The sequence below is a fragment of the Thalassophryne amazonica genome, chromosome 5 (genome assembly GCF_902500255.1).
Source record: "Thalassophryne amazonica chromosome 5, fThaAma1.1, whole genome shotgun sequence".
Classification (NCBI taxonomy): domain Eukaryota; kingdom Metazoa; phylum Chordata; class Actinopteri; order Batrachoidiformes; family Batrachoididae; genus Thalassophryne; species Thalassophryne amazonica.
In genome coordinates, this window is record NC_047107.1 from 22,208,887 (window position 1) to 22,234,843 (window position 25,957).

The 25,957-nt window shown below is 41.2% G+C and overlaps 1 protein-coding gene across 1 annotated transcript in view; it reads right to left on the bottom strand.

The window, feature by feature from the left end:
* pbx3b (pre-B-cell leukemia homeobox 3b) overlaps nt 1-25,957 on the bottom strand; it is a 191,747-nt gene that overhangs the window by 47,938 nt on the left and 117,852 nt on the right. The gene's annotated exons all lie outside the window — the stretch shown is intronic.

Sequence of the window (25,957 nt, forward strand, 5' to 3'; positions counted from 1 at the left end):
TTCCTCCCAAACAGACAATCCCTGATTTGAGGCCAGCCATGTTCCATTCTCAATGTACAGCTGGAGTTGAGTTAGAAAAGCAAATCAACATATGGATCGCAAACCAAAACTCCTGTGGTGACACCAAGCAAAATGGAAAGGTGTAGACATACAATGACAGATTGAGTAAACTGATTAGTAACGAAGTGAAATAATTTCTCCAGTGGCAAATACCCCTTAATGTATTGGTCTCTGGTAGATTTGGAGGCCAAATTCATCACATTTCCACTGGGAACACAAAGAGCTGCATTCAGCTGAATAATTTTCCGAGTTTCAAGACATATATGAGCACTTGGGGAGCTGGATTTGAGCGGGACTCGGCACGATCTGAACACAAATGTGGATAGAAACTGGCTTGCTCGGGGATCATGATGTTACATTTCCTCACTGTGTTCATATGCCATCAGCGCCTTCTCCACTGTGCCGATATTTAGTGCAGCTGCAATGGCAAGCACAGCAAACAACCTTCTTTCTCTGTGTCGCCTTCTCGCCCAGAAAATCTGCCGAATGCGATCTGACATGCGGATAAAACACACACTGCCTTTTTCTTCAGTCTGGCTTTGGATAAATAAGCAGCCGCACTGCATGCTGCTGCGCTGGGACCTCTCCTCTCTCCCCTCATGCTGAATTCACACCCTGCACTGGAGCTTTGGCCAATCAGAAGCTCAGGCTGAAGCATCAGACAACCACAGGATATGAAAGCATGAGTATCATAGAAATAACAAACAAGTACAAGGACAAAATGGAAAACAAATGTGCAACCACTGGGAAAGCTCTCCACCTCAAAAAGCCCTCAAAGTTTTTAGCGAGCACAAAACTTTCAGATGGACTCGACATATATCAGCTGACAAGGAACACATTTAACGAATGAGAAAAGGAGTTCTGCAGAACAAAAATGGACACGAATGGATATAAAAATTTCATAAATATTACCCATATGTTTCCTCAATCCATCAGTGTGTGATAGGCACAGAAGAAGCCCAATGAAATCTCACTGAATTTTTTTCCTGTTTGTAATCTTTTATTTTTTTAAACAATTAGTCTGGTAACCACAACAGTGGGGGCAGTACTGTAATGTTTTTACAGTAATAAAAGGCCCCCTGACACGAGCATGACTTCTGATTCATGCACTTGCACGCCCGTCGTTGTGACGATCCCACCCGCTGTGTTCCCAGCTGGACGCTGTGCTTTGTTCCACTGCCTGCCATGTGCGCTGTGCTGGACGCTGTGTATATAAAATAATTATTTTGTGTCGGATTAATCATTTTCTCTGCAAATTGGCCACTGAAAATGGCTCTGATCAACGAGCTGCAGAAAGCATTTTGAGCCATCTAAAAAGGTAATTATTTGTCATGTTTACATTGTCATGGCTTGGTAAAACAGTTGTGTGTTGTTTCCTTTTTGTGTGCAGCTGTTAAAGTGTGTTTTTGATATTATTATAATCCTTTAGCTGATATGCGCTTTAAAGTGATTCGCTGATGTCACCACTCGCTCTGTTCACTTTTTCTTTACTCGGCTTGATGAGCTGCACATTGTGTTGGTGATTATATTGCACCACATAGCACGACATTTATGTGTGAAGGATTTTTTGAACATTTCAAAATTCTCTGTGTGCAATTGCATGCACCGGCGTCCCTCTTGCGTCCTGTCTGCACCCGTTAAAGACAAGTTTACTCTCCAGCATGACACAGGTCGTGCTAGTGCGTGAATCAAACCCATGCTCGTGTCAGGGGGCCTTTACAGTAGGCACACTGTAGAATAACTAACAGTACTCAGTACAGCAATCTTGCTGCCAGTAGTTTATTGTAAATTTTAATGGAACTATGTTGCAGTGCATCTACAATTAGAAATAAGTAATGTTTAACAGGTAAGCATGAAAAAGTATTGAAAAAAATATTATTAAACTATGCTAGCTCGTTGCGCGCAGCTGTAGATGTTGGAACGTGACAGGGGGGAGGGGCAGGAAAAGCCACTGATGTAATCGCAAAATGCTTTGTGAGCTAGACTGTCACAAAGGGCCAGATCTTCACAGTACCTAACCTGAGAAGGATGCAGCCCCACAATTAAGAGACAACCAGTGTTATTTCTGTATGTCTCACATCTACTCTCTTCACCATTTCTGCAATCTACTAGTCACATGGTGGCCACAATGCTTGAGATGCATTTGGGTCAGTTCTCTCATGGAGCCTGTGTGTAAGTCCACAGAAGTGAAAATCAACGTCCTACACAGCCACCACACACCTGCGGTGCATCTTTGTGAAACAGGTCTCAATCACTCCGGGTCCAAACTGAACATGAAGTGCTGCTGGTGGTGGTCTATGTTGCAAAACCAGTTAATGTTTACTACCACTGCATATTTCAGATGTTCTGATAAGATCAAAATATGTATTTACATGAAAAATGTTCTATAATAATAGTTATTATTGCAGTAAGCACGTTCTCATTGCCAAACAGTAAAGTGTTCTCTGTCACATGTATCATGGTACACCTGAAGTGAAGAAATTTTCAGGAGATTGGCTTTGGAGGTGAGGCTGAACTCCTGAAGGGCTCAGTGAGCGTGGTGATTAAATGTGGAGTAAAAAGAGACATGGAACGGGCCTTAAACTGGGGAATCCCTGTTGAGAATGATGATGTATTTCCTCCCAGTGCGGTGAGTGATAAGCTAATCAGCCGTGCTGACAGTGAAGCGTTACAGCCCCCCAGTGCTGGCACAAGACTTCTCCCATCATACACCACCAGCACACACTAAACAGACAGCGCGCCGAGCGCTGTGTTGGGGAGGCGGTGACAAAAAAGTGACTCTGGTCAGAAAAGAAGATCTCTGTCAGTTCAGGTAGCCTTTGTCCCTCAGTGATGATGTGCTCCTCCCTCAAAGAGAAGACACTGACAGCAGGGGTGAGGGGTAAGGGAGGGGAGGGCTTGCCACTCTTGACCCAAGACACGCAAAGGGAGTGGGGAGGTGGGCATGGGGGTGGGAAAAGACAACCCAAACAAACATCTTGAAGACATTTTTGCCAAGCACACCAAAATTAATCACTGTCCCACGGTGGCACTGACATTTGGGGGAAGTGACACACAACATGACAGACTGGAAGGAGAAGGAGGGAGGGCGGGAGAGCTAGGTAAACAAGAGCCACTGTCACTCGCTGTGATTGTGTGTGTGTGTGTGTGTGTGTGTATCTGGACATATGAGCGTCCACTTTGTTTCCTGCCCTCTAAGACTCCATGTGGGCAAATGGCCAAGTGGCAAAGTGATTGCTGAGCAGGCCTGGTGGTGGCGGACGCACGCAGCGGTTGGGGAGACTGGCCAAATGAGTGGACAGGACCTCCGCCACAGATCAACACACTGACTGACCCTACAGGACACATGCAGCATGGGGCTCCATGAGAGGCCTCGCACGGGTCACACGGTCTCACAGACAGAATTACTAACCTTCAGTCAGACACACCCATGACGATGAGCAAAAATATACTTTACATGAGTGAATAAGTTCAGGTGATTTGCTAAGGGAATTTGTGTGTGTGTGTGTGTGGGGGGGAGTGATAGTGGTAATAGATCATATTTGATCTGTGACCCTTACGGATAAGCATGCACATGATCCATTGATAATAACTGCAAACTTTACATAATATTTTGGCGTACAGATTTATTACCATGGTGACTTGTTCTATAATAATAACTGAGCCAGTCTCAGTCCAGATATCAGTGAAATCAGACTGTGACCGGAGTTAAAATTGAACATCCATGTGAACAGAGACAGTTCAAAACAAACAGTTTCTGCTGCCTGTGAGGTTCGATGCATTTCATTTCCAAAGCATGGCAAGAATTATTTAGAAATATCAGGAGGATATCAACAAAGTGTTATTTTCTTGTGTCTACAAAGTATCCATTGAAACCACATTTAAATATGCTTCACAGTTGAATAATGTCAACAGGAAACATGGTAAAACCATAGTTTTATTCACTGTTTACAGTACAGATTTGACTTTAACAAGGTAACTAACTGAACGTGGTAAAGAACATCACATGAACTGTCCATATTAAAATTAAGATTCTGTGCTCAGCAGATGCAGACAATGAAGCACTCGCTAGCCCAGCTTTCCATCAGCCACTCATCGAGCACTGCTGAGAAGACCTTTTGTACCTTAAAGGCCTGACCATCTGGGTGAAGCCAGACATTTGATATTCTTGTCTGACCATATTCTTGGTCAGAAGCCGTTTTAGCCTCTGAACAAGGTTACTTCATAGGGACAGGGACAGTCATGTCATTCTTTTGACCAAGTTTCATGTCTCCACCTCCAATGCTGTAGTGCCACCAATGAGTCAAATTTGGAGGTGTGTTGACTCATGCAAAGTTGAAGCCATTTGCCCAAATTTCAAAAATGAGGTACAGTGTGATGTGATGTTACTTCACCCATATCACATTTTTCTACTACAGTACACTGGATTTTATAGAAAAGCTTATAAAAAAAGAAGTTACAGGTCCACATATTTTGTCCAGTCTTTATGAAAATTGCCACAGCTGATCTTCAGACCAAGATTCACAGTTGTCACTCTGATTTTTTTGCAGAGGTCATTACGACAGCAAACTTAAAAAATGTGGCAAAGTCATCAAATATGAAATGAAGCATTTTTGTCAGCAATGCTTTGATGTACCAAATTAAATTTAGCACTTCACCTCAGGACACCATTGCAAGAATGCACAAAGACATTTAGTGTGCCATAACCCTCTGGAGTCTAGGGTATAATTAGCCATTTTTGACTACTTTTGGTTTTACCTTCATAATTTACCTTAAAATACTGTTTACTTTGCCTTGCGTGGTGTCATTTTTGTTCAGCACAACTTCATCTGTGTGACTTTACAGTTTTTCACACAAAAAACACAACATCCAAATAGAAAAAAGTTTGGTTTTTGACTGTGAAACCCACAAACATGTTTAACAAACCATTTTTATAACTTATAACGCAAATATAAATTGGAAATTTCAAAGATATATGTACAAATGTAGCAAACAACAAAGTTATGTACAACTATTTACATTAAAATGCAGGAAATGCTTCACATGTTTTTTATACAGCTATTCACAAAACAATAAGATGCATGAGTTTGTGCCACTCAACAAACAATTCCTGTCTAAAACAAAACAGAATGAACACAGTCATCACCCACAGGAGTGTCACTTCTCCTCCTGTCCACCTGGAGGCAGTGTTTGTATTTTGATCCTCAACCCATGCGGGGATTGGTGTTTTTGATTGGTTCAGGATTAGGTTGTGCATGTTTCCACCAATGATAAAGGGGACACCTTTTTTCACCCGTCTCTCTACTGCAGCCTGATGGAACTCATGTTGTCTCGTGTTTAGTATGCGTTTCAGTAAATATGCACACCAAAAATTACCATATTCTTCATGAAAAAGCTGCGCATTTACTATTAGTTGTTAGTTATTGAAGTTATACTAACCCTATCAACAGAATTTAAAAACTGGCATGCAGTTTGAAGTCGATACTTTCAATACACATTCAAACGGAGAATCAGAGTCTGGTGGTTTTAATGGGAGGACCGCTTAATTTGGTCATGTGACTTCTATGAGGATAAATGTCAGATGACTCCATAGGTTTAAGGGACAGTCCAGCTCTCCACAATTTCACTGATACTTACTGGACTGGTAAGCATTGAAAGCCGAGATAGACATGTCCAAACTTGTCTTCTGACACGCCGAAACGGAGGTGTTCCTTTGTCTCGCTTCCAAAGCGAATCGGTCGTGACGTGCGAAGCCTCCACGCGGCTTTCCATGACAAAATCTCTTGTTAAAAGTGAAATCTGCCAGAAAATGGCTGATGTCCAGCTCTTGTGATAACCAGAGAAAGAGCACACGACGGTCTCGTATCCACAGAGCCATCAGCTCAGAAATGGTCCGGTGGCTTGTGCCGTGTCGTCGCAGCTCACTGAGCGTCCTTAAAGGGGTCCTTAAAGCTGTACTACCAGACCTTATTCTCTGGGAAGCCCATAAAATTTTCACCGAAAGCCAGATAAATTTTTCGAATAGTTTCCAGGTGCCAGTCTCTAACAGCTTCTGAAAAAATTCTGATGGAAAAAAACCCCAAATCATTCCGCCATTTCCAGACAATGAAAATCCGATGACGGGGCGGGACCACTCCTTCCACAAGGCGTGCTCACAGGCGAATGACGTCACCGACAGGCGTGGAAAAACTCACGCATTGCCACGAGGGTTCAAGCTTGTCTGACGTGAAAACATATGAATCAAATCCATATAGTTAAAAAAAAAATAAAAAGGTACGATACTTTATGGACAGACCTCGTATATATATATATATATATATATATATATATATATATATATATATATATATATATATATATATATATATATATATATAAATATATATATTTTTTTTTTTTTTTTTTTTTTTCTGAGTCATTATATTCAGCTGAAATGTAATGTAACTGTCACCAGTATAGTTGTCTTCAAATTCACTTCTTTTGATCATATTTGGTTAGTGGTTAGCACTGTTGCCTCACAGCAAGAAGGTTGTGGGATCGCTTCCTGCTCGGTCCTACCTTTATGGAGTTTGCATTTTCTCCCCATGTTCACGTGAGTTCTCTCAGGCTGCTCTGCCCTCCTCCCTTGTCTATATATGGCCCTGCGATAGACTGGCATTCTGTCCAGAGTGTACCCCGCTTATCTCCCTATGTCTGCTGGGATAGGCTCCAGCTCCCCTTTGAACCGTGACTGGAGTAAGTGACTATAGAAAGTGAATGATGATCATATTTGAATATACACTGTGGGCTCAATAATAATTGTTCTTATGGGTCTGTTTGGACCCCAGTTTGGTATAATGGACTCAAAAGCAAAATTTTGAGCATTGTGTCAATTCTTCGTAACTACTGCACTGATCGAACAGTTTTCATTCTGTATGTTTGCATCAGAGCAACCGAATTGAGATGAAGGTACTGAATTTTGTATTGAAAAGGTATGTGCAAAAAAAAAAAAAAATCAAGTCTTTCAAAATAAAAAGTATTTTATTAGCCAGATATTCAACAGTCATTTTTCAAAATAACTGCACACTGATCCTAATCCTATCTGTTTCTAATGCATCTGTCTTAACGGCCCAAGAAAAAAAAGTTAACAGAATGAAAAAAACAAGACGTTCTGGTGCCGTCCACTTGGACCTCACATGTACAAATTAATTAGTTTCAAGATGTGTGTTAAATGTTATTTCCATCAACAACAGCATGGCAGCAATGAAAATCGAACATGCACTAAATTTGGCTTTTCTATACCTTTTTTGGGGGGTCTGTAAACTGAAGGTGACACTGTCTTCTAGGTGACTCGCTGCTGTCTGGAGGGTTTTATGATTTCTGACTCATGGTTTAAACAAAAGATTCATATCGGAGTTTATCGAGCAGATGCCATGCCCACTGTATAATACCCTTACATTCATACTCAGAAGCTAAAATTTTTGCTCAGAATATACAGCACTTTGCTCTTCTTGTACTTTTGGTTGGGGAGGTGATGCCGATGAGCCCCTCACTCCCCCACAGGCTACACACCTGCAGCCTGAGACAGATATTACATGTAGCATTTAAATAATTAATTTTATTTTCAATATATCATGTTCCCATGTTTTGCTTCTTTCTTTTCTTCAATTTCATTTTATACTTCATATATTGATGGTCTTTAGCTGCTAGCCTCAATTTGTGCAAAGGTAGGCTGATTTGTTATTCAGTCCTCAAGCAAATAATGCAAATGTGGCACTGAAAGCCACTTATGAAATACCCAAAGGCAACTAATCACTCGTCCTCTCGTTCCAGCCTTTCTGCAGCCTCCTAATTAGAAGATGGAGATTGCATGAAACCAGGTCACACAGCAGGTCTTGTACACACCGATAACCAGGCAAATATGAAGGCAAACCTTCATCCAGACACCAAGCCAAGCATGCATTATTTTAAAGGCTAGAGGTGAAAAAAATAATGATATTCAGGTTATTAATCCCATATATTTCACTGGATGCTTCAAAAGAAAGGATTTAAGCTTGAAGGCTTTTGTGTGCGTATGCGCGCATGAATACACTCATGGCTGCATGCGTGCGTGTGAAAGCTACTTGCTCACACAAACAAAGAAACAGCATTGGTAGCATACAGCCAACCATGATCCACTGCCAGAGAGATTACTCTTTGCAGTGGCATTTCTGCAAGAGAGTTGACAGTCCATCATTTAGATTTTGCAGTGTATCCACGAAAAGGCTGCATCGCCTGAAGCAGAAGGAGCTGCATTTTCCTTCAGTGTCTTTCAGAGAAGAGAATTCAGCCCCAAATTGTGAAGGCACATCCCTTCGCCGGGTGCGCTGTAAGGACTCAGCTACGAGGCGACCGAGGTTACAACGCCAGAATAAGACGTGCTGATTCGCGGCGCAAAAAAAAAACAAAAAAAAAACACATCCGCCTTGCACACACACCTGAGCGCTTTCTGAAGGCATCCGGCGCCTGATGTTGCAGGTTTCTGCTGGAGGTCTGAGGAGCGCAGTACTCCGAGAGGCTGGGAGGATCAAGTCTGGGCCAAAAAACAGCTTGTGACAGAAGCAGGCCAAAGAGGATGCTGAGACACGCACAGACTTAACAGGCAGCCGGCCTGACATCCCCTCTTTTTCAGCTCCCCTTATACTCAACACATCACTTCAGATCCATCGCCGGGGTCTCTCAGAGTGGCAGGAAGACAGTTTCACATTATCATAAGAAAAGAAAATAACTTCTCAGTTGTCAAAGCAAAAAAAAATAAGTAAATGATTGCTCGGAGAATAGCATCTCCCTCCTTTCATTGGTTTTATTGTACACCTACAGGTGAATCTCCACCTTTTCCTCTTGCCATATGTCATATATAAGAGAGCAAAAAAAAAAAAAAAAAGTTATTTGCTGCTAATTATTCCCAGCTTGTTCTTTACACACCATTTAATGAGTCAGGCTGGAGGCGTGGCTATTACTTGCGACTTTCTCGCCCAGTTATCCCAAGATAAACCGTGCAGTTTCCCTCACGTCACCCCTGTCATGCAGTTTCCCCACCCCACCCTGCCCCCACCACCACTGCGACCATCACCGCCACCGCATTCAATTCCCTGCCAGGGCTTCACTGGAGCAGAGACGCGATGCCGCTGAACCAACACAAAAGCTCCCGTAGCGCCTCCGCATTCCGGCAAGGGTGGGCACGGCTGAAGGGAGGGGGGAGGGGCTGTGTAGTGGTGGAAGCACACTCTCATAATTACAATAATTAACAGTTGCAGATTTAATTGGAAGGGAAGGCATTAACCGGAGGAACATTGTGGCAGCGTGTGCAGAGGGAACCTTTGGCGCGCGGAGCTTTTGTCTTTCTCTGATACGAGTGGCACATTGGCTGTGGTTGGCGAGTGCTGACACAACACAGCGGAGCTGAAGGTTCAGACGGTGGGGCTTGTCAGGGCTCAGACTAGAGGCAGATAATTAGGTGCCAGGTTAATGAGAGCACGGGCTCTTGATGGCATTTGGTTACTGTATGTGGGCAATTAATGACTTTGTTTTTGTGTTTTTATTGCCCACTTGAGTGGAAAACATAATGCATTTATTCTACTCAGGCTTGTTTGATGGAACAACTGTGACTGCAGCCAAAGAACTGTTCAGTACAACGAAGGGTTAATTCAAAACAGTCAACTATATATAGCAAAAATACAATCTCAGTTTGCTCATGGCTACCGCGCTGCCTGACCTTTTCAGAGTGCATTGCCTCATTCAGCCAATCATGACATTAAAATCTCCAAAGATGTCCAGAAAACACTGATGCTGCAGGTCAGGTACTCAACACGGCCTCCATTTGAAACCACCACAACACAAAAAACACAAACCCTTTGACCACGAGTGCTTTGTATCACATTCTATAATGTATTTGTGAAATTCCATCCTGCATAGAAAAGCCGTTCTTTCATTCCGGAGGATTTATTGGCAATGAATCCACCGAGAGGTCTTTACGCATCCTCTTCTTTGGCCCAAGCGCTCGACACCTCCTGTTTTGTAGTTAGTTGTTCTCTTGCCTGTGGTGGCCAATTAGAGCACTATAAGATAAATGGACCCCAAAAACTTTGATGTCCATCTTTTTAATAAGCTTTGGTTAAGATGACATCTGTGTGAAAGAGTTCAATATCTTCACAGTGGGAGAGAAAAGAGGTTTATTCTAAAATGAAATATCATGTAAATAACTGCTGGAGGTTTAGACTGGGTGGGGGATCATGGTGTTGGCTCTGACTCTAGTACTGGCATTCATTATCTTCCACTGCAGTTGTGAAGATTAGTCAGCAAAAGATTGATTTTTAGAGCCTCGTAAAATCTTTGACTGCCTGTGATTCAATCAGCTTCGACATAAACAGAAAAAGCTTGTTTTATATATGTTTGAAATGAGCATAATTTTAACAAACCCTGAAAAACAATATGCTGGGATATCATGCATCTTTGAAACACTGCAAAACCAAAGAAAGGCATAAAAGGATTGATGTATACCCTGTGCATTCTACACACCACATACTGTAAATGTAATAATAAATATGCATGTGTCTGGAATATGTGTTTGACTATGCATATGACTTCATCATATGACTTCAAGATGAAGTCATTCATACCAATCAATCACAAATATATGATCAATATATGCTTTAGATCATCCATCTAGGCTTTATAGCTGTTAAGATATACAAAAAAAGGTGTTTTTCAGCACCTTTTCCTTGACCTTTTGTAGAACTACTCCAAAGTCCGTTGACCTCTAGATACCCATCCAAGTAATTTTACCACTAAATTTGATCCATCTAGGCTTCTTGGTTGTTGAGATATACCACAAAAAAAGGTACTTTTGGTCCATGTTTTCCGTCACTTTGATCTTTTACCTTTGACCAAAATACTCCAAAATCTAGTCATCTATCAAAGTAATATGTGCAGTGCCTTTGAAGGAAATCTGTCGAGCAGTTTTTTGAGTTATCTTATCCACAAACACACACACACACGCACATACACACACCAATGAAAACAATACCCTGCCATTACGGCTTTGCCAACATGCAGGGAAGTTAATTATATTACATATAACTTATTCTAATAATACCAAAAGTAATTTTTGCAATATTTAATGACACTACAGAGAAAATGTCGATGTGTGAGAGGTGGATAATGACAGCGTTGTGAAAATGATACCTTAGTGGGCCAGATCTGAGAGTCAGCCACCACATTATTTAACTGCCCTGGGTCCTGAGTGGCAACTACTTGGACAGACAACTGGTCCAACTCTACTTCTCGAAAGTAGCCATCTTAGTAGGGCAGATATGTGAAAAAGATGTTCATTTCTGGCAGAAATTGTGAAATTTTGCATACAGGGGTATTTTCAAATGCTGAATTAAAAAAAAAAATTGCTGGATGCAAGAGGTTTAACCATTGGGTTGGCTGCCATCTTAAATTCCATTATGGCTGCTATGTTGAAACAATGATAGTCACTATCTTGGGACACAGGTTACTGAATTTTGGTACACAAGGTTATTTTGATATCCTGAATTAATAATACAGTTATTAATAGATAATAATTAATACATTAATTATTAATACATTACTTATTAATTCATAATAGTTAAGTTAATTTAATTCTACTCTACATTTCACCCACCACCAGATACCACAAGTCCTGAAAAATAAAGAACATAATTTAATAAATTATTGGAAACAAGAGTGTCAGGCCTATTGTTATCCAAAGCTTCTACTGCCTTCAAAAATATTATTGTATTATCAACAACCTGAAACAGACTCTTTAACAAGCCTTTCACACAGGAACAGCCACCTGAAAATTTAGAAAAATGACAGGTTAAGGTATGTCAGCCAATCTTAAGTGTAAAATATCTGCCTAATTTAACTGTAAATGCATTCAATGATCAAGGTTGGGTAGGATTACTTTGAAAGAATACATGTGGATTACATGTATGTATGTACATACATTTGGATTACTTGTAATCTGATTACTTTTGAATTACATTTCAAAGTAATCCTACCCAACCTTGTCAATGATATTCTACACCATCAAAATACTGCTGCAGATAATTTGGATTTCATCAAAACCAACAGATTAAAATCTGTTTCACATTGTTAGCATGTTTACCCAGGACCTGCTTCAGTTCATTTGAATGGTCTCCCAGGAGAGCCTGCATTTTACCTGAGTAGTGGACCAATACTCTAACCACTGAGTTATCCTGACTCCTACTAAGGAACTGTCCGACTGACATTCATAGGTGATGAGGTGTCAAAGATTGGAGTACGCAATCTAATGAACAAATAACGTCGGCGGCCATCTTTAATTCTCATGTTACTTCTGGATCCCTTGGGGAAAAGTGCTTGGATCTGGCAAAATCTGAAATCAGCATACTTCAAAGACTCTGCATGCAAATTTACATATTTTCTGTGGGATGTGAACATCTCAAGCAATTTTTGTAGATATACGAGGTCTGTCAATAAAGTATAGGTCCTTTTTATTTTTTTCTAAAACTATATGGATTTCATTCATATGTTTTTACATCAGACATGCTGGAACCCTCGTGCGCATGCGTGAGTTTTTCCACGCCTGTTGGTGACGTCATTCGCCTGTGAGCACTCCTTGTGGGAGGAGTCGTCCAGCCCCTCGTCGGAATTCCTTTGTCTGAGAAGTTGCTGAGAGACTGGCGCTTTGTTTGATCAAAATTTTTTCTAAACCTGTGAGACACATCGAAGTGGACACGGTTCGAAAAATTAAGCTGGTTTTCGGTGAAAATTGTAACGGCTGATGAGAGATTTTGAGGTGATACTGTCGCTTTAAGGACTTCCCACGGAGCGAGACGTCATGCAGCGCTCTCAGCCGCCATCGTCAGCCTGTTTCAAGCTGAAAACCTCCACATTTCAGGCTCTATTGATCCAGGACGTCGTGAGAGAACAGAGAAGTTTCAGAAGAAGTTGGTTTCAGCATTTTATCCGGATATTCCACTGTTAAAGGAGATTTTTTTAATGAAAGACGTGCGGACGGGTCCACGCGTCGGGACGCAGCCGGCGCGGTGCGGCGGCACAGGAAAACACCTCCGTGTTGATAACCATTTGTAAAATCCGGGCGGCTTTTGATGGCTTTCAGTGGAGTGAGTATATGAGAAATTGTTTAACAGCTGGACATGTTCCAACTTGTCCTTAAGGCTTCCAACGGAGGTGTTTTTCCTGTGGCGGAGCGTCGCAGTGGCTGCGAGCCGACGCTGCAATCCGCCCGCACGTCTTTCATTAAAAAATCTCCTTTAACAGTGGAATATCCAGATAAAATGCTGAAACCGACTTCTTCTGAAACTTCTCTGTTCTCTCACGACGTCCTGGATCAATAGAGCCTGAAATGTGGAGGTTTTCAGCTTGAAACAGGCTGACGACGGTGCCTGAGAGCGCTGCGCGACGTCTCGCTCCGTGGGAAGTCCTTAAAGCGACAGTATCACCTCAAAATCTCTCATCAGCTGTTAAAATTTTCACCGAAAACCAGCTTAACTTTTCGAACCGTGTCCACTTCGATGTGTCTCACAGGTTTAGAAAACATTTTGATCAAACAAAGCGCCAGTCTCTCAGCAACTTCTCAGACAAAGGAATTCCGACTAGGGGCTGGACGACTCCTCCCACAAGGAGTGCTCACAGGCGAATGACATCACCGACAGGCGTGGAAAAACTCACGCATGCGCACAAGGTTTCAAGCATGTCTGACGTAAAAACATATGAATGAAATCCATATAGTTTTTGAAAAAAATAAAAAGGACCTATACTTTAATGACAGACCTCGTATCTGCCCCACTATCTATCTGCCTCAGCCAAGCAATGTGTAGGTGTTCCCTTAGCCTTTTCCAGTTGCTGGTGTGGTCAATATTGAAACATCTGTGTGTTCCATCATGCTCAGAGAACCACAACCCATAGTTGGAGAGTCCCTCACAATGGAAAAAGTTTCTCCAAGCATGTTGTATTGTTTGGTGCATGAGCTCCAGAAGACACTTGCATGGGACAAATTGTTGTGTAAAGCATTCAAAGTGAACTTTCAAAGGTCTGCATTGTTATGTTTGTCAAGATTACTGTATTGTTGATATTTTTGCTGTGTAAATACAACAAATTACTCAGATCCATGTGTTTTAGTGAAACTTCACAACAATTTGATTCAGAATTTCACTATAAAATAATGTGGCAATACCAAAATATTTAGCGATCATAATAAATTATGGAACTGAGCAAAGTTTTAATTAAAAAATTTGTTTGACTATAAAGAATTCCTTCAGAATTATAGCAATGATGTTGAACAAAAGTTTTGGAAAAAAAAATCTTGGTGGATCATATGCTTTGCCCCCTAAGCTAATAGCAGAAGTTGAACTTTGGGCCCTAGTGACATAGGGCCCCGTTCAGATTGGGGTTGACAATCCGACTCAAGATGGATTAAATCTGAATTGCTTTCTATCTGGAAACCATTCAGACCTGTTTTTCAAATCTGGATCTTCCTACACACGCGTCCAAACTCAATCTGGCTCAAGCCGAAAGAGATGTATCTGGAAGTGACAGTGCGGGAGTGTATGTAGGACATGTGTATATTTGGATATGTGAGTGCAGGAGTGTGTGTGGGTGTGGATCTGGATATCACAGTACAGGTGTGTGTGACATATGGAAGGAAACGCACCCGGCATTTTCTCGGTGAGAAGGCATCATAGAGAAAGAAGGCTGTTCGTCCTCACCGTTGCAGATGCACTGAATGCCGCCACAATGGAGATGACGCTGTGGGCTCACAAATGTAGCGAGGAAGTTTGAAGTTGTGATCCCTGAGCTAGCCAGATTCCAGCCACATTTGCATTTAGACCTTGGATAATCCTCTTCATATCCAGCTCAACACACCTCTGACAGAACAATCTGATTTAAGTTCTGATTTGCCATGTTCACATTCAAAAAACACCTGTGTGACTCAAGCTGGAACCAGTCTGAGTCTTGATCAAGCAAGCTTGCTAACACCCGTGTGAACACAACCTAAGACACAAGATTTAGTCAGGCAAGATTTACGCACTGTTGAGCATGCACATCCAAGGTCTACTGACACAGAATTATTCCAAGGGTAGTCAAGTATTCTCCCGAGACACTTGGCATTAAAGACGTCACCACATCAGGTCAAATTCTCAGTACCAGGGCCATAAAGACTTCAGCCTCCTGCAAAGATATCAGTATCATCGTGCACCTCTGTTCAGCAACATCATGACTCCATAAGCACTTTCAAGATGTTTCAAGACCTCATGTCACTGCTGAAGCAAGTGAATCTCTTAACAACCTCAACACTTTAACCACAAACAGGCACAGTTCAGATGGCTGAATCAAGGAAGTCATTTAAAGCCAGGCTCTTTGTCTAGATCAGTGGTGTCCAAAGACACTCCAAAAAGAGCTGAGAGGGTGCAGGTTTTCTTTGCAACCACTGACACCAGCTGGTGATTTCACTGAAGAACTCATCCCATCTGCACAAATGGATGTTAATCAGTTCAATCCCCTGCTGGAGTCAGTTGCTGCAAAGAAAACCTGCACCTTCTCGGCCCTTTCTGGAATGTCTTTGGACACTAAGTCAAGGCATTAATTGATGCCTGATTGCCCAAAGATCAGCGCATCGTCCACAAAGTCATGGTCAGTGATCCTTTACTCACTTACAAAGCTGCCCATGATGTTGGAGTCCCATACCTTATCCAGGCCTAGTCAATCAGTTAAGAAAGTAGGAGCCACAGCCAAATGGGAAAGCAGGCAAGTGCTTGGGGCCACAGGCCAGTTGGTGACCCTCCAAGGGCTGATCATCTTTAAACTACAGCTCCAGTCGATTGTTGCTTAGACCTTTTAGACAAATGCTAGGGGCTGACAATTACTCATAGAGGGTGCCCTACATAAGAGAACTGTTTTTTTTTTTTGTTTTTTTTTTTATTACACTGTTTTAAGTACAGTGGTCCCTCGTTTATCGCGGGAGTTACGTTCTAAAAATAACCCGCAATAAGTGAAATCCACGAAGTAGTCAGCGCTATTTTTTGCAATTATTATAGATGTTTTAAGGCTGTAAAACCCCTCACTACACATTTTATACACTTTTCTCAAACAGGCATTAACATTTTCTCACTTTTCTCTCCTGTGTAAACACTCTCTTTTTTCTTCTGGGCGAGAAGATTATAAACAGACACACGCAGAACTTTCCCTTCGCTCACTGCCTCCGGAGGTACGGATGTGGGACCCTCAAAGAATCCAAGTCCTCTCTCGGTGGCCGCAGAACTCTGCGGCTGTGGTCAACATCCGCAACAAAACAGCGAGCGTAGTCTGTGGACCTGTTGCCAGATTTGGCGCAGCTCCGCACAGCAGACAGGAGGGCAGTGTGAGTGGCCTGCTGCTGCGTTTACCGAGCCCGCAGACTCAGTAAATGCATCGGAGGCAGTGAGAGCAATCGCGGTGATGCTGACCAGTGGCACGACCGGTGGCGCGACCGGCCCGCCTGATAAGGACGCAGAACACAATGCACTGTTTTAAAAAAAAAGCATGCAAAATTGCACTAAAAAAATCAGCAAAACTGCAAGGCCGCGAAAGGTGAACCGCGTTGTAGCGAGGGACCACTGTAATATCATTTAAAAACTATTACTGGAGCATTTAATGGTTGAACAATGGATGAACGATGGTTGAAGTGGCCCACTGTGGATTTTTGTCAACGGTCCAACAGACTACAGAACTGCCACTGGCCACACCACATCCCTGTTGAAAGCCAGAATTCATGGAGAAGTCAGGCTCTACGTCCAGTCAGCATAGCGCTCACAGGAATTATATTACATGAAGACTTCCAGTCGGAAGTGAATGATTCCAATCAGTGAATCCACATGTCCTGTTTATGCAATCAGAATAAAAAATGAGCAGATAGATACAGATTTATAGGTAGTGGACATTACAATCAGATGGGCTATTTTGAAATGTGCAAAGCAAAGCAACCCCTGCTGCCCTGTACGGTTTCATTTCAACAATGGAAACACATTACGTACATCAGGACAGATCTGACTGTTTTCATAGAGGCTTTGAAAAAGAGAAGAGCAGTCAATGTTTTTACTTCTTCTTTTCCTTCACAACAGAACAACTCATTTCAAACCATTGGGTTAGGGTTAGTGATTTTATTTATTTATTTATTTTTTGCTTAGTATCCAACAACAGCCCGATCTCTTCCCTTATCTCTTTCAGGGAAATCTTTCTGGGCACTTTGCATTCATTTACTGACAATCTGTTATGAATGAGGTTTTACATCGTTAATAGACACTATTTAATTTTTTTTTTTCTGTATAAAGGGTCATTAATGGACTGCACCACTGTTTTCATTCCAACTGAAGAGCTGAACAACTTCAACTGTTCCTACTGATGGCTTTATATATCATTTTTGTTCACAGTCTCAGTCATTCCAATTACTGATAGATGATTAGGCCCCACATGAACACAGTTAATGCCTATGATGTTCAGCAACATGTTGGGCCTTGCAAATTCTCAGGAGGTACCGGGTGTCAGGTTAGGGATGCCAGCCCATCCTCATGCTTTTTCATGCTCCTTTCACAAAATGACTTGCATTTTCTAACCATACCCCTTCCATAGATTCATTTACTTTTGGTGATGTCATCAAGAAATGGCGTGAAATTGGGGTGGGGAGGCATAATCACAGTAAAACAGGTGGCTACTGCAGCCACACATCCCTAAGGGCCCCTTCACACATAGTACAAAAAAGTACAAATCAGGGCGAATCACGGCGGAACACGGAACATGACCGAACCACAAAAACATCAAGCTGATGGGCAGGCGTGAACGATGCCGCTGCGATGGGTTCATGCATGCGACGGTGTCATGGACAAGCGTGCACGAAACCGTCACAGCGGGATCACAGTGCGAGTATCTGGAGTATGTGTAACCACATCGTGCAGCTGCTGTGATAAAAAGAAAACTACATGCCACCCACGGGATTCAAACCTGCAATTTACAAAAGCTCTGATTCCTAGCCAGAAACTTTGCCACTGATCTACCATCGCTATCCTGTAAAAGGTGCAGGAAAATGCCTGAACTCAAGAAGGACATTGATGTACTTAATAAAAAAACACACAACACACACACCATATAAAAACACCACGTTTTACTGAATCCCTCTTATCAAGCGGGCAATACAAGTATGATCCATCTGTTCCTCTGTAGATGACCCATAGTCCCAGATGTACAGTCATGAAATGACATGAATAAAGCAGTTCATGCACTCTTATCATGCCCACATCTGCTGGTGGCATGTCCAGCAGGCCTCCGCACACGTGTCCGGCTGTATGTTATGATCTGACAGTCCGTTTCACCTCGGGTAGCCTTTCAATGTGCGCACTCACTGCAGCCTGTTGCAACAGTGATATATATTTTTATGTATGTCCATGTGAGGACAGCAAGCAGCCACACATGTCACAGTGGACAGTTGTTAGTTCATGTCCGTCCAAATACATATGTATTCTCCAGCTGGGACGTCCAGAACCACAGATCTCCACAGCCGCTCCTGTCGGTGGACACACCCGTCAGTTCAGCGCAGACACCAATGCGTCACTGTGTCTGTGTTATGTGAGCTGCCAGTGAGTCTGTGGTCAGCAGCTGACAGGTGCCTCCCCGTGCTGTGTGCGCTCTGACCTGCCTGTCCAGCCCTCATGTGATCATGTCTGTGCAGCATATATATCAGCATTTTATGCAAGTGTGCCACATGTGTTGGAGGAGCGGGGGGGGGAAGGGGGGGGCACGACACACAAGCACACATGCGATACACATGCAGACCACGTGTTTGGGGGCTCTTAGACAGATTTCACTTCCAGCTTGAAGTGATCGTCTGCTCACTGTTTTCGTGCTAATAGTGTGAATGACCACACATTTTCTAAGTGCCTAGCGAGTGGTGTTAAATGTGCGTGCGTGTCACCTGGAATTTGGCTGACACCTGTCACGAGAGGGATCGAATGAGCTCTCACAGGGCACACTCTGTCTTTCAGCCACTGGTATTCACAACAGGAATACTAGGCGTTGGAGGCAGCTACAATTTTACACATAGTGCATATGATTCCTGCTTCATGCACACTTCATGCTCAATTTGATCACATTCGTACTATGTGTGAAGGGGCCCTAAAAATGGGCAGCAAGATACCTTAGTGTCTCATATGAAGCCCTACCGGAAGTTCTTTGATTGCCTGCTTGAGGCTGGCTGCAGAAAGACACAGGTTACATTCAACTCCATGTTAGACTGTCCCAACTTTAGAGCAGAAGTATATGTTTAGATCCTGTAAAAAAAACAGTTTTGGTCTCTAGACAGGTTCCCCCTAGATGACAACTGCAGGGGGAGTGATTTTTTTTTTTTTTTTTTGGTAACTTCTTAGTTTAAGAAATTTTAAGCCATAAACTTGTGTATAATTGGTGGTGTAGCAGTTTGGACTGACAGCTGCTGAGCCCAGCATCTCACATGTTCACTACATGTTCGCTCAATGCGACCGTTAGCTATTATGTCTGTTGTTGTATTTTATTGCAAACACCTGGAACAGTATGGCTTGTTGTGTGGTGAAATGTCCCAATGGATCAGCTAAGACATCCCTCGTGCAATGTTTACACCAAACAAAACCTGTGTTCTATTTAATATTATATGCTAATAGCATTAGCACTTTTAGCACTTGTTGGTAGCCTCATCAGTTTGGTCCCATTAATGCATAATTACTGAGAACATAAGCAGCTCATAACCTCCTATATTACACCAAAGAAAACCTTCCAAGAACCAGTGTGCATCTCCCAGAAATATGACTTAATAATCACCAGAAGTGAAATTAGGCTGTTAGCTTAACTGGTTTTGACATAAAGACAGCGACATGTTCAGGCTTCTTTGTCATACACTGAGCCACCTACACTCCACCTCTTTAAACAGTAATGATTTCATTACGACATATCCAGAATCAGTGCTGCCAACATGCCTATGCCCAGATATGGACTTCATACTGACTATTCAAGATCTCGATAGAAAGCATAAAGGTGATGTCATGCAGGGTTTGTCTAGTATATATACATACTACGGTTAGTGTAAATTTATCAATCCAAAGAAAAAGAAAGTCAGCTATGTTTAAAGTGATTGATTTGTTTAAATCCCTATCATTTCAATTGAGACGCTGCTCTTTTTCTTATTTATTTGTGCTAAATGTATTTAACCTTATTAAAAAACTGTTGTACATTAAAGATAAATTCAATTAAACTGCTTCTAAAAGCTTTTGAACATGTTTTAAAGTGGCTTAAAATATTATTATTTATTTATTTTTTTTTTTGCTGGGTTTAAACACATCTAAATGAAGGATTTTTAATCTTGATTTAAAAACCTTTTTTAATAAATTGATCTGTATCAAGCATGGTGGCAGTGGTCAGTTCAGTGGTTAGCACTGTTGCCTCACAGCAAGAAGACTGTGGGTTTGATTCCCACCTGTGGCCTTTCTGTGTAGAGTTTATGTGTTCTCCCTGTGTTTGCGTGGGTTCTCTCCAAGTGCTACAGCTTCCTATTACATCCAAAGACATGCAGGTTAGGTGGATTGGAAACTTTAAATTGACCATATGTAGTTTTGTGTGTGGGTGTAGATGTGTTTGTTTGTCTATATGTGGTCCTGCAATAGACAGGCATCCTGTCCAGGGTGTACCCGGCTTCACCCGCTATGACTGCTGGGATTGGGTCCAGCTCCCCATGACCCTTAACTGGACTAAGCAGGTGTAGAAAAAAGATGGATGATGTATCGAGTATAGAATGTTTTAAAATTACTCTACATTTTTTTAGGACAGATATTAGTTATTTATAACTGTTATTAAACAGGTATGAACCATTGCTTAACTTGATTAAACTACATTTAAAACGGTTGGATAAAAAAAAAAAGACTTTAATCCAGATCCAAATCTGTTCACAAATTACATAATTAAAAACATTGCGAAAAATTTTGTTTTGTTTTTTCTTATATCTGACATATCAGAGACAAAACATTTAATGCTACAAATACACACACATTAACAGACAATTAAACTCTGCTTCTTTTCAGTCTTTTAAATCCAGATTAAAGGCACATCAATTGTATTTGATTTATAATTTCTAAATTACAAATTGTGTATCACTGCCTTGTATGTCATTCTGCCTGTGCAAATTATCGACTAGAGTGGATTTGGTCTCAAACATTTGGAGATGCTTGTTTTTTTTTTTTTTGTTTTTTTTTTAAGTTTTATTGTGTGTTATAATGAATATTATTTATTTGTTGTACTGTGTTAGAGCTTGTTCAATTTCTACTGCTTTCAATTTGGGTAATTTCAATGTGTAATTGTTGATGTTAAACTAATTGTTGAATTGGATAATTTTGAAATAGAATGTGGTGTACAAATAAACTTATTATTTTTATTATTAAAGCAGTCATTTGTTTTCAGACCTCTCAGACATGAATTTGGTCATCATTAAACATCATGTACAAACACACAATGAAGCCAGAATTTTTTTTTTTTTTTAAATAAATAATTTTTGTGCTTTACTTGTACAGTTACAACACTTTACTTTTTGATAATGCATAAATTGTAAAAATTAAAAACAAACTTTACTTGCCTTAACTTGCTTTGTAAACTTACAACACTTTACTTTTTGATAATGCATAAATTGTGAAAACTAAAAACAAACTTTATTTCCTTAACTTGCTTCATAAAATTACAACACTTTACTTTTTGATAATGTATCAGCAAGAAAAACTAAATTTACTTGCTTTAAAATTATGAAATGATGTTAATCTTATGTGAATAACAATTTTGAAAAGTATAAAATCCTTTAAGTACACCTAAAGTAAAACAACCGCAAATTGTAATTTTTGAGACTTTATTTCCTTAACTTGCTTCGTAAAATTGCTTTGTAAAATTACAACACTTTACTTTTTGATAATGTATCAGCAAGAAAATGTAAAAACTAAATTTACTTGCTTTAAAATTATGAAATGATGTTACTCTTATGTGAATAACAATTTTGAAAACTATAAAATCCTTTAAGTACACCTAAAGTAAAACAACCGCAAACTGTAAATTTTGACACTGGATGTTATCATATGAAATAACTTACTTAAAAAATCAATCCAACAGATCTTTTCTTTTTTTCATTGTGGAGAAAATGTGCATTATAACAATACTGAAAATGGTGGTCTAATAAAAAGGTGCATGCATTGTGTATGTATGAGGGAGGGTAAGGAGAGCATATATCTGGGTTAGCCTGCGGACGTGCTCCTTTATACGTGTGTGTAACTCAGTCAGGAATAATGTAAATGTCTGGAGAGTCTTAAGACTGAGCAGGCCCGTATAAAAGCGCCCTGTTCCAGGCTAGTAAAACAAGTCAATAAATACAGCGCTGCTGTCTGCTGCACTCTGCTGAATGAAAACAGAGGTGAACTGCTTATTTTCAGTCTGGCACCAGCGGTTGACAGCGGCATTATGGGCGCTCATACATTCTGACTATCACTCGTCACAAGCTATATCTGTCAACATTACACTCAAGTGCATTTTAGATGTAAAACAAGCATTCGCGCTCCCTGGAAAGACTATTTATGACCCGATGAGGTCAGCCGCTAAATGAACTAAACGCTTCCTTCCCACGGTGATGACTGACCGGGGTTGTGTTTTATTTATTGTTTTTTTAAATAAAGCTTCTTTGTCTCGCTCGATTCATCTGTTTATGTTGATTCTCACATAGAGAACAAACAGAATGCGCTCGGCGTCACCAAGCCAGCTCTTACTGTAAGAGAAGAGCCCACCTCCAAATGGAAACACCATTAGGTAGGCAAACACTTCACGCCGATAACTGCTACCTGATTACAAGGGAAAGCAGAGACAAGCTTCTCCATTTGTTCATACTGTGTCAACACTTTGGTAAAGCAAATATTTCAGTGACTACCCTCCCTGAGCTTTAATCCATATGGTGCATTCAGTTTGTCACCGCAGATGGTTTCTCTCCCAGAATTGGAAAAACTCACAAGCTCGGTTTTGCACAATGAATAAACAGAGGTCGCATCCCACATCACGCCGCCGTCAATCCTTTATTAAATTACTTGCCTATCTTATGTTCTGTCACCAGACTGATACGGGGGTTATCTTTCCCATTTATGCAGCGGATTTTCCGGGGATTATGCATTGAAGATTAAGGGTGTGTATACCCAGCACCTCAGCACAACAAAATGCAACACCTCAGAGGGCGCGTGGCGGATGCCAGTGAAGGAAAGGAGGTGCTATAAAACAAATTTTCAGCAGCCAGAACTGGATAGGCTTTATTCTCCTCAGACAATACAAGCTGTGACTACACGGAATGCTTCAGCCCTAAAATACTGTGGTAAGCAATACAAATCCCTTGGACAAAATGAAATGTATTAAACATGTGGATTTCATAAATCTCCCTTTCCTCGGTCTGGGTCAGAGGTATATTCACTGTAGAGCTCAGCAGGCACCCCTCACCCCACCCCACCCCATTCCCCAGCATTGTTACTCTGAGTCGCGAGCGCTCCGAGTGGTTTCAAAATGAGTGTCAGCAAAAGCTGTGTGGCAAACAGCAGATCCTCGCAGTAAAACGGTTCAAATCACTTACCCCTGCTACTTTATAAGAGTATTACAGCGGTGTAGGGATTTAAAGGTCTGTCATTTGAGGTAGCAATAGTGAAACAGTTGGACAACAAGATCTGTGCTGCTCTTCCAAAGGTGAATATTTCTGAATAGACCGGTGTTCCAGCACATACTGTGGAAAGAAGACGGAATTTAAAAGGATAACAGCCCAAGTCATGTAAAAGCAATGCAAGTAATCACTTTAGAAATCCTTCTGTTGTTGTTCTTCATTTGTTCTGGAATGTAATCCATAAGAAAGGAAGGGGCAAATGTTCAAAATAGCAACAGCATAATGCGAACATCCGACTTTTCTAAGTCTTGATGCCAGTTGTGCAAAGTAGAGGTGGGCAATACTGGGAATTTGGTATTAATCTGATACCAAGTAAATACAGGCCCAGTATCGCCGATATCGATACCGATACTTTTTAATATTTAAGCTTCATAGATCCAAAGGATCCAAAAGACCCAGGATAGAATTTTGCCAAACATTGTACGTGACAACAAAATACTTTATTATCACAATCAACATTTTTGTTTAAAAAAAAATCACTCAACACAACTTAAAACAAAATCTCCTGAGGTAGAGGGGTGACTCGAGGAGAGCGCTGAGTGGGTGGGCCAGGCTGAGCCTACCTGCATGGCTGTTGGCTGGCGCCACTAAGCCACATGATGGCGCAACAACAAAAGACCAGAGGGGGGAGGGTGTGCTGCTCCGTGTTATCTGACACAGCGCAGCGCTGCTCTTACAGACAGAGAGTAGACTTTGATGAATCTGCGTGCGCAGCAGTCAGTGTGTGCGGGAGAGAAAAAAGCTTGAGTATCGATCTTTTTACACGAGGATCGTTCAATATCAATACCAGCGTTGGTATCAATATTATCGATATTAGGATCGATCCGCCCACCTCTAGTGCAAAGCATCTGAAGAGGTATGACTAGCTAAGAGTTTTTTTGCTAATACACTGGTTCATACTGACCATGCATCAGTCATAAGGTACCTTGACACTCCCGCGCAATTCGTCATGCCAATACGACCTGCTGTGTTCCGCTGGTCGCTGCGCATTGTGCTGCTCGATATTGTGTTATATAAAATAATTATTTCAAAACAGATTAATCATTTGCTCTCAGAGTTTGGCTGATGACGAATTTTCTACAGCTGCAGCTGTTCTCGTACACTTCCTGACACAGAGAACGCATTTGGAATCATCTCAAAGGTAATTATTTGTAATATTTATATTGTAATGGCTTGGTAAAACAGTTGCATTTTCATTGCTTTTTATGAGTATCTCTAAAATTATGTTTGTGATAGATTTAACTTCTTGTCAGAATCGTTCAGATAAGCTGCGATTTGATGCGCTGTGCTGACACAGTGACTCGCACTGACGCTCAGTGTTCTTGAATTTTTTGCACAACGTTAATGTGAAGTTCACAAAATTTATGTGTGCCAGAGATTTTGGACATTTCAAAATTTTCTTTGCACACTTGCACACAGCTGCGCACAGCTTACAAGTTTTAACGAGTTTACTCTCTGGCATGGCAGGTTGCGTGCCAGTGCACGGATCAAATTCTTGCAAATATCAAGGTATTTCGGATTGGCAGGACAAACCCAATTTATGTGCACATTCAGTTTGAATCTGATGCTATGTTGCAAGTCTGTACCATCAAAAGTCAGATATAATCCATTGTTTTTAATTCCAGAGTCCCTGTCTTCTGTGTTTTGAATGTGGGTTAGAGTGCAGTCACTTTCCATGTGTTTGCATGCATGTCTGCATGGCCATCAGCCAACAACAGGATCGCCCTGAAAGCACACCTCCTATTAAAGGTTTTGTTTTAGATAAATTTGAGAATGTAAATATATAATTACATATAAATTCACTAATGGCTGTCATTATTTTTAGAATCCAGATCTTGTCAGTCAGAGCTCTGTGTGAGTTTAGTTGCAGTGGTTTGAAAACCTGAACAACAGAGTGACACCAGACAGCAGTCGTGAATGCTTCTGTGTTTGAATGCATTACTATAGCAACCAATGTGGAAAAGATGCAAATGAGAATTTGCACACAGATACACTGATCAGATCTAGTCACTTGCTTTGTGGAATGTGGACAGTCAGTCAGTGACATCACATTTGAATCAGATATGCAATAAATCAGATTAAACTGCCAGGTTGAACAAAGCCTTAGAAATTGACTCCTGTTATTTTTATTTA